The 8,571-nt window shown below is 42.2% G+C and overlaps 1 long non-coding RNA gene across 1 annotated transcript in view; it reads left to right on the plus strand.

Annotated features, from left to right (window-relative positions):
- Nucleotides 1-8,351, plus strand: part of LOC108364662 (uncharacterized) — a 14,707-nt gene extending 6,356 nt beyond the window's left edge. The window contains exon 3 of the long non-coding RNA XR_001847789.1: nucleotides 8,339-8,351. This is a non-coding gene — a long non-coding RNA (uncharacterized LOC108364662). The remainder of the gene's footprint in view (nucleotides 1-8,338) is intronic.
- The last annotated feature ends 220 nt before the right edge of the window (nucleotides 8,352-8,571 follow it).

Genomic DNA, 8,571 nt, shown 5'->3' on the forward strand with positions numbered 1-8,571 from the left:
TTTTTGCGCAGAACTTCTTTCTGCGTAGGCGGCCTTCGGCCGCGCTTAGGGATTATAACCCTTACTAAGTAGAATTCTCCTTTCTGTGTTGCCGGAAAAGTTGACCGGAAGTATTTTTTCGCAGAACTGCTTTCTGCGTAGGCGGCCTTCGGCCGCGCTTAGGGTTAACAACCCTTACTAAGTAGAACTCTCCTTTCTGTGTTGCCGGAAACGAAGGGCGGAAGTATTTTTGCGCAGAACTTCTTTCTGCGTAGGCGGCCTTCGGCCGCGCTTACGGATTATAACCCTTACTAAGTAGAATTCTCCGTTCTGTGTTGCCGGAAAAGTTGACCGGAAGTATTTTTTCGCAGAACTGCTTTCTGCGTAGGCGGCCTTCGGCCGCGTTTAGGGATTATAACCCTTACTAAGAAGAATTCTCCTTTCTGTGTTGCCGGGAAAGGGGAACGGAAGTATTTTTGCGCAGAACTTCTTTCTGCGCGGCCGTTGGCCGCANATACTTCTTGTCCTCTACACTGTCCCCTGAGATGAGCCTTGCTGTAAACATCAGACCCTCTTTCTTGATTACAATTTGTAGGGGAGGCAGGTCAAGAAGCACCTCGAGAGCCGCCGTTGGTGTTGTTCTCATTCCGCCAGTGATACCCATGAAGGCCAGTCTCTGTAGGGCTGCTTAGCCTGTGTGGACTTCACTTCCGCCTTCTTCCACCAGATGGGTGCAGCATAGCATGGAAACAGCTTCATACATCCACGTCGCCAGTTTAGGTCAGATGCCCCAGTACCATCCCATAAGTTTCCGGCAGGTCTAGATAGAGGCACTGGTCTTTTGAATAGTTTTATCTAGATGTGGATTCCATGAGAGCTTGTCATCAAGTATAACTCCTAGATATTTGACTTCTTTGGAGAAGTGTATCTTTTCACCTTGAAGGAAAGGTTCTACTGATTTGTCCCTTATACTTTTCCTGGAGAAAATGACTATGCTAGTCTTCTTCGGGTTAACGTTTAACCCATATTTACTACACCAAATGGCGACTATGTTCAGAGCATTCTATAGGAGGTTGGAGATGGTATCTTCGAACCTACCTCTGATTGGGATGACAATGTCATCCGCATAGCCCTGAACGTCGAAGCCTTTTTCGCTAAGAAGGCAGAGTAGTTCATCTACTACATATATGTAATACTTCTATATTGCTAGTACAATATGATCGCAATGAGTTTTCCATTCCAAATCAAAGAAAGACAGCCTATGAAATTTTTTGTGATTGTAGAAGTATACGTGTATATTTGTAAACTACTACATAGATGAAGTGCCATATCATAACAGGGCCGGTTCAGGGAATTCAACAAACAAACACAAATTTGACGGTCTCATGTTTCCTTCACGCGGAAATGTATATCGAGCCCTAGCCGCGAAAATGAAGTAAGACAACTTTTTTCAAAATTTATGCATAAATGCCTCTAAGAGCACCTGCATCAAAAAGTAATTTAAAAATAATATATATATACATTATTTTAAGGGTTAGGACTCGGTATGACAAATTTTTCCGATGCTCCTCCTTATTTGGAAATCTGAAAAATTGGAAGATAGAAGATCTTTTCCTAACAAAGACAAATCTTATTTACACATAAAGCGGTGTGTTATTTTATATGTTGGTCGAATCCAATAAAGCATGTTATTCGATTCCCTTCTATGCTGATTGATGCCAATTGGAAATGCCAACTGATGCCAAGTCCTTCTCTAACTGGTATTTTTATCCTCTGCCACCACCAACGGCCGCAGCGCTTCTCATAGATTTACAAAAATTTTATTATAAATTTAATTTTTCATAAGAGTTGTTTTTAAATGAAAAATTGTGAAACCGCCCCTGAATTTTGAGAAGTAAAATTGTCATTTTGAGTACATTCTCTTATCGGATCTCTCTTTCTTTTTTCAATATTTCGGCACTCTGATGTTGGCGAATGTACCTTGAATATACTAGCAATATAGAAGTGTTACATATATGATCTACTACGATGGACCATAGCAAAGAGAGAGAGGAAGAGATCACTCCCCCCTGCGTGTAACCTTTCGTAGCTAAGAAACTGACCCTTTCCTGTCCTAGAGTGGATGTAATGGTTCTGGATTTCAGGACGTTTGCTATCCGGCGACATGTGGTTTGATCAACCCCTCTGCGCCGGACGCAATTGTCTATTAGAGAGTGTTCCGTGTTGTCGAAAGTGCCCTCCACATCCAAGAAACAAACCCCTGCCACCTCTTTGTCCTCCAGGGACTTTTCAATTTTCCTTGTTAGATTCTGAAGAGCGTGGATAGTAGATCTTCCTGGAAGATAGGCATATTGGTGTCTGTGCAAAGGGTTGCTGATAAGGAAACTATCCCTGATATGCCTGTCTACGATGCTTTCCATTGTTTTTAGCACGAAGGACGTAAGACTAATGGTAGTAACCGGGGAAGTCCCTTTTGAAGATGAGCTGGGAAAATGCCATCTGCTCCAGGTGCTGTGAAATGCGCTGAGGTAGATATAGCCCATCTTATTCCATCTTCGTCGAACAGGCCTTTGGTGATTCTCCAATCCTCTGCGCAGGTGCGTTTTATCCCAGTCTGCGTGTGGATTGTTCTGGTTGTGCTCAGTGGCAAACAGTCAGGAAAATGCACCTCGGCTAGCAAGTTAAGGGATTTCATGCAGCTATTCGTGAAGGATCCTTGGGTCTTTTCAGGAGCTCTTACTCATTAGTGTGCGTCTTACGGCGAGGACTTTGTGGATTCTTGCACTTCCCGTAAGATCCTTGATCCCTGTACAGAAAGAGTCCATGAGTTCCTCTTAGCACATCTAATCTCTTTATTGTACTCGGTGAGGGCAATTTTATACGTTTTCCATTCACCGGTTCGTTTAGCTCTGTTAAAGAGCTTCCGGGTTTTTGCCCTAAGTTTGGCCAATTTGTTATTCCACCATGGAGTCTGTCTGTTGTTAAGCCTAGTGCCTTCTGGACAGGATTCATGGTAGGAATTCACAATGGCTGATGTCAGATCTGAGCAGCTAAGTTCAAGATCGACTAAGTAATTTACCTTTCGCTTGCACCTTTTCAGACCGTCCTGCAGAAATGTATCGTATATATCCCAGTCTGTGGTTCTTGGTCTTCTGTCGGTGGTAGCAGTTGGTAATGTGGTTCAATTTCAAAACGGATGTGCATGTGATCTGATAAAGAAATTTCTCTGGACACTTTCCATATTTTACGAAATTACTGATAAAAAGAGTGGATAGAGTGAGATCTAGAACCTCTTCTCGTATGCTGTTCCTAAAAGTGGGGGGAGTTACCTACGCTTAAAATTTCTAACCTATTTAAGCTAATAAATTCAAGTAAGTATGTACTCACCTTTTTGATTTATGTTATTGCTGCCCCATATTGACGAGTTGCAGTTTATGTCTGCCACAATAGTCCACTAGTCCCTGTAGTGGCGGAAACTCGTAATCTCTGGAGTCGCCGGGGAGGTACGCTGAGCAAATGACTAGCTCTTGCGTGTTTTCTCCGAGAGATAGGCTCACCTTCACTGCGATCTGGTCCGATCTTATGGTAAATTCTGGAATAAGAAAGGCGTTGATATGATTAGGCCATCCTACGTTGGAGGAGTCATAGAATAGCTTACCTGGTAGTCCCTCTATCTGGTTCCCATATATGCACGGCTCCTGGATAAAGGCGATGTTTAGGTGATCCTCATAAAACGTCTGTGCCAAGACCGCTCAAGCCGCCTTTGCATGTTGTAAGTTTATTTGGATACATCTTATTACCATATTAGTTCTTCGAGTCGTCCGGCTGGTTTCTCTTCCTCATCCACTTCGGGAGCTTCGTCCCATTTAAGCGGCGAGTCGAGTGTGGATCCTTACCAGTGTTGGTAGGGCGGGCATGGGAAGTGTTGCCTTTGCCTGCCTTGGGTGTACGTGTCGCCTCCAGTTTAGTAAAGCGGGCATGGGTGGTGTTGCCTCTGCCTGCCTTTGGTGGTTGAGACACCTCCAGGGTAGAGGAAACTGCGGGGGGTTTCGCGCTCTCGCCACTAACGCCAGCCTGATCAGCGCTATCGCCTTGCCCAACCAGTGCTGCACGGTCCCGGGACGGAGCACCATGGACTTCCATGCAGTGGGTCTTGCGAGATGCCTGGGCTGCTGCTCCTTGGCTGTCTTTATGCGCTAGGTGACTTGCTGTCGCCCCGTCCCCCTTTATGCTTAGGGAGATCTGGCCAAAGTTGAGGAAGATTCTTCCACCCTGCGCCGCAATCCTCTCCTTTGACTTCTCGTCCACGGAGAAAGTTACCGTCTCTCTCCCTTTCTCATCCTTGAGACTTTAGAAAGCGCAGCCCGCAAAGTTTATGCCCACGGTTTTCGTGGCTAGGTGCTTCATGAGATGGTCCGCCGGTAAAATTCCTCAGGTGGCACGTAAGCAACGCAGATAGAGGTCTCGGGAATATCATTGCTTTGTGACACCTTCAGATCTGCGTCTGGGAACGGCTTTAGGCCAGCTGTCACAGCAACGAGCAATCTCTTGTCTCCTTGTTACGGCAAGTGAGCGAAAGCCAACCGTCGCGCACCACACTGCTGATGAATCCAAGACTCGCGGTGAGTTTTTGGCTTTGTCCATCTCTGCCAGCAGACTTCTCTTTATCAGCGAGATTTCTTCCTCGCTAAGCTTGGTATCCGGGTGTTTGGCATGCGTAATAGCTACCTTGCATGCCGCCGTGATGTCTCTGTAGGACACCTGCTTAGGCATGCCGGGTTTATTATCGTGAACGCCCGGATTCGCAACTGCTTCCACTGAAGCAGTGGTTGTATGAGAGGCCTTAGCCTTCTTGGCTGTCTGTCGAAGGCCGCTGGGCGAGTAGCTGGTGCCCTGCTTCGCTTCGAGGAGCTAGGTCCCCCTTTTGTCGCGTCGTTGGCCCTTTGCTCCTTGACTTTCTTGTAGCGCACTCCCTCCATCTCCTTAGTTTTGGTAGGTTCAATGCCGTCCGTGATCAAAGCACGTATTCTGCGCTTCTGGCCTCCGGTGAAGTACTCGAACTTCTTCCGGTTTTCCTCTGTTCCTTCGGCACTAGTGTTCGTAGACGCCTAAGTGCCGGGATCCTGGCTATCACCAGCGTTGCCATTTTAGCCGTTTTCCGGCTAGATTTAGCCGGTTTTGATAGCAACTAGCCGGAGAAAATTCGATCTAGCCGGCAGCCGATTTGTTAGCCGGTTTGTAAAAAAAAGTTAGCCGTTTTTAGCCGATTTTACTATTTGCCTAATTTTCAGGTGCAAAAAGTAAACAAGTTGTTCGAAAGCAATAATGCAGACCCAATGAAGATTTTTAATGAACTCAATGTTTTACTTTCGCATCTATGCTCCCTAGTGGTTATTAGCGCGGACACATTTGATCCTATATGCTCCCCGTTGGAACCATACCTTGCTCCATTTCCTCAGTTTTATCACAGTTTTGAAGAGTATTTAAAAACACAAGTAAGCACAAACGCTTTTGACCACGAAGCCGAGAAAATAATTCGAGAAAATGGTCGCTATTTTATTATCACTTTAATAAAGGAATTACGCCAACGCCTCCCTACAAATATTGCCACACTAAAAAAATTGACTTTTTTCGGTTGGAAATGCATTAAAAGTAATTAAATCAAAAGTATTTGTTCAACTACAGCAACAAAAACACAAATATAATGCCGACGAAATAACATCCATAGAGATGCAATGGCAACGGTTAACGTTACAAACCTGGAGTAATTTAGACTCAACTGTAAAATTTTGGGCCGAAGTTTATCAATTTCGAAATGCCCTAGGAGAAAACCCTTTTGCTGACCTTTCCAACCTAGTTTTTAGTTTTCTTGTTTTGCCTATAAGTAATGCAGAAGTAGAGCGAATATTTAGTTCAATTAATATAATAAAAACTAAGCAAAGAAATCCAATGTGCGTTAAAACGTTAAACGCTATTTTATATATAAGATACGGTTTAAAACGTGAAGAAAAATGCTGCCATAATTTTACTGTAGATGACGATCTCTTAAAATTAATGAATTCAGGTGATATATACAATAGTGATTCATTTAATGATGAAGAATATACACTCGATATAAATTAATGGTGTTAACTAGTCTTTCGTTTCTTGCGATTTATTTAAATAAAGCATGTGAATTTTCACTAAAACATTTTAGCCGTTTTTAGCCGCTTTTTTTTGCTAATCTAGCCGGTCGGCCCAAAAAGTTCTGGCAACACTGGCTATCACCCTCCGTGATTGGCTCGAGTCCCTGATCACCTGGCGCATAAATGGAGGTAGAACCAGGTGAGTTCAACCTTAGTGAGGCATTAATTCTCTACTCAAGGTCATTCTCAGACGTAGTGGGTGAACGGAGTAAAGAAAGTTCCTCTGACTCCGTGATGTTGTTTTTGTTTTCGTTAATTATTTCATCCATACGTTTTTTTTTTGAAGTGGGAAGAAGGTTTCTGTCCGCCACCCCAGTGCTCCCTTGTGATAGTAAGGCTGGTTACGATGTGGGGGCGCCCGGTATCACACAGGAAATGCGCTTGCGATGCCCATGTTTCAGTTCCCAGCACCATTCAACCAACCTTAGTTTGGGAACGGGTACAACGGGTTTCATCGAGAGAATTCTTCTCGTCATCCTCAAGCTGCCCGTTGTGCCGCCCCTCCTCTTTTACCAAACCGGGTTTGGGACCGTCTATGGCAGGATTCTTCCGACTATAACAATTCACAAATATTTTTAAAACATAGAACAAAAAAATCGCTCAGAGGTTTACAAACATTTAAAAGGTGCTTAATAGTTCATTTCCACTGCAGTTTATGCCTATTGGAAAAAAGCAGATTACAACTCGAAGGAGGTAGTTGCTCATATTAAGTACAAGTAAATGAAAGGGAAATGACAAAAACGAATAAATAAACCTTGCAGATCACCTCTTGTTAAAATTATCTAAACTCTTAACTGTAATTAAGCGTTTGGTGGAAATGGGCTGTAACATACAATCTTTTACATAAAGTATTTTACATAACTTAAAACTAAAACAAGAAACCAGCAAATGTATCGTTAAGCGATAGATAAGATTTACTTTTACAATTTTATAAATGAGTCACATTCGTATTTAATCGCAACATTTTAATTAGGGCGTGTGTGAATCGGTAACAAAGTTCTATGGGGAAAGCTGTTGAATAATATTTTTACTATGGTGAGACAGTTTTGCCAATCTGCTGTGTGAAATGAAATATTTTTTGACAGCAGTAAATTTTTGATAACCGCAGATTTATTTGGAATAAAATATTACAAATTGAAGTGAAATGAATATTTTAAGAAAACATCTACCATCGTTGATTGCAATTCATCTATTTAAGCTTTTATTTAACGAAATATTACACACATCAACAATATTTGCGATTGTCTATGCATTTGTCAAAAATTTCACTAGCCTCATAAGCTACTGAAATTTTATTCACCTCATAGTTGTCAAAAATTTACTCGACGCGAACTTTGTTACCGATTCACACACGCTCTTAGTCCTGTAAAATTACTTTCTTTCACCATTGGTTCCGGCAGGTAAACATGATCCAAAACCCTGATTTGTGGAACTGTAGGGGCTGTGATCGAGCCGTCATATTGGGAAAAATTGGTGGTTTCCTTAAATTGCTATATTGTGAATTCATACTTAAAGTTCTAAGTTGTCAAGGCAAATTGTTACATTAAAGAGCCTTTTCAATTTTTGGCTCTCTTAAATTTTTTGTTTTTTGCAATTGTAAGAAGGTTCAAAGTTAGACATTTTTATAAGTAATAAGTTAGTATTAAAACCTTAAAAGAAAATACTTACGTTGAAAAAATTACCAAATTGAAAAAAATACCAAATTACCAAACTCGTTCTAAAAATAAAAAAAATACCAATTTTGGTAAAAAATACCAAAGCAGCAACGCTGGTCAGGACGGACCTGTGGTCGCGGCTGAACAGCTACAGCTGAAGGGAGTGATTGCTCGTGAGTTGGATAACTACACCACGAGACATCGCCACTGAGAGGTAAGAGCCATAGACCGAAGTGAGAGTTACGACTGAATGGAGGGATTGCTTGTGAGTTGGCCAATTACAGCACAACACATCGCCACTCAGAAGTAGGGACCACCAAGTTCGGCTACGATCAACTTTCGCCACAGCCACTGTTGCCAACATGTTCTTTTTGCACTAAATTTAGTGTTTTTCTTTATTCAAAACGCGACAATTGTTTAGTTTAGTGCTTGGTGCTTTTGTTTATGATTTGAAGACACCAAATCTGAAAATCTTAAAAAAAGGAGGTCAAAATTCATAGCAATCGTAAGTTTTGTTAGCAACTTTACAAAAATGGAAACGAAATCACGGCACAATGACAATCATAAGCGAGAGAGCATATGTGTACTAACAAAATATGTGGCAGCACTTTCAATCATGCCAGAATTACATTCGGTAGTTTGCCATTGCTGGTACCAGGAATCGACCTTTAGACCTTTAGTTTGGACTGAATTTGTTATATTTTTTTAAGACTATTCAAAAAAGCGACAGCATCTCCTAACAGTAAAATTAT

Source organism: Rhagoletis zephyria, unplaced genomic scaffold (assembly GCF_001687245.7).
Source record: "Rhagoletis zephyria isolate East Lansing unplaced genomic scaffold, Rhagoletis_zephyria_1.1 Rzeph_scaffold_01626, whole genome shotgun sequence".
Taxonomy (NCBI): domain Eukaryota; kingdom Metazoa; phylum Arthropoda; class Insecta; order Diptera; family Tephritidae; genus Rhagoletis; species Rhagoletis zephyria.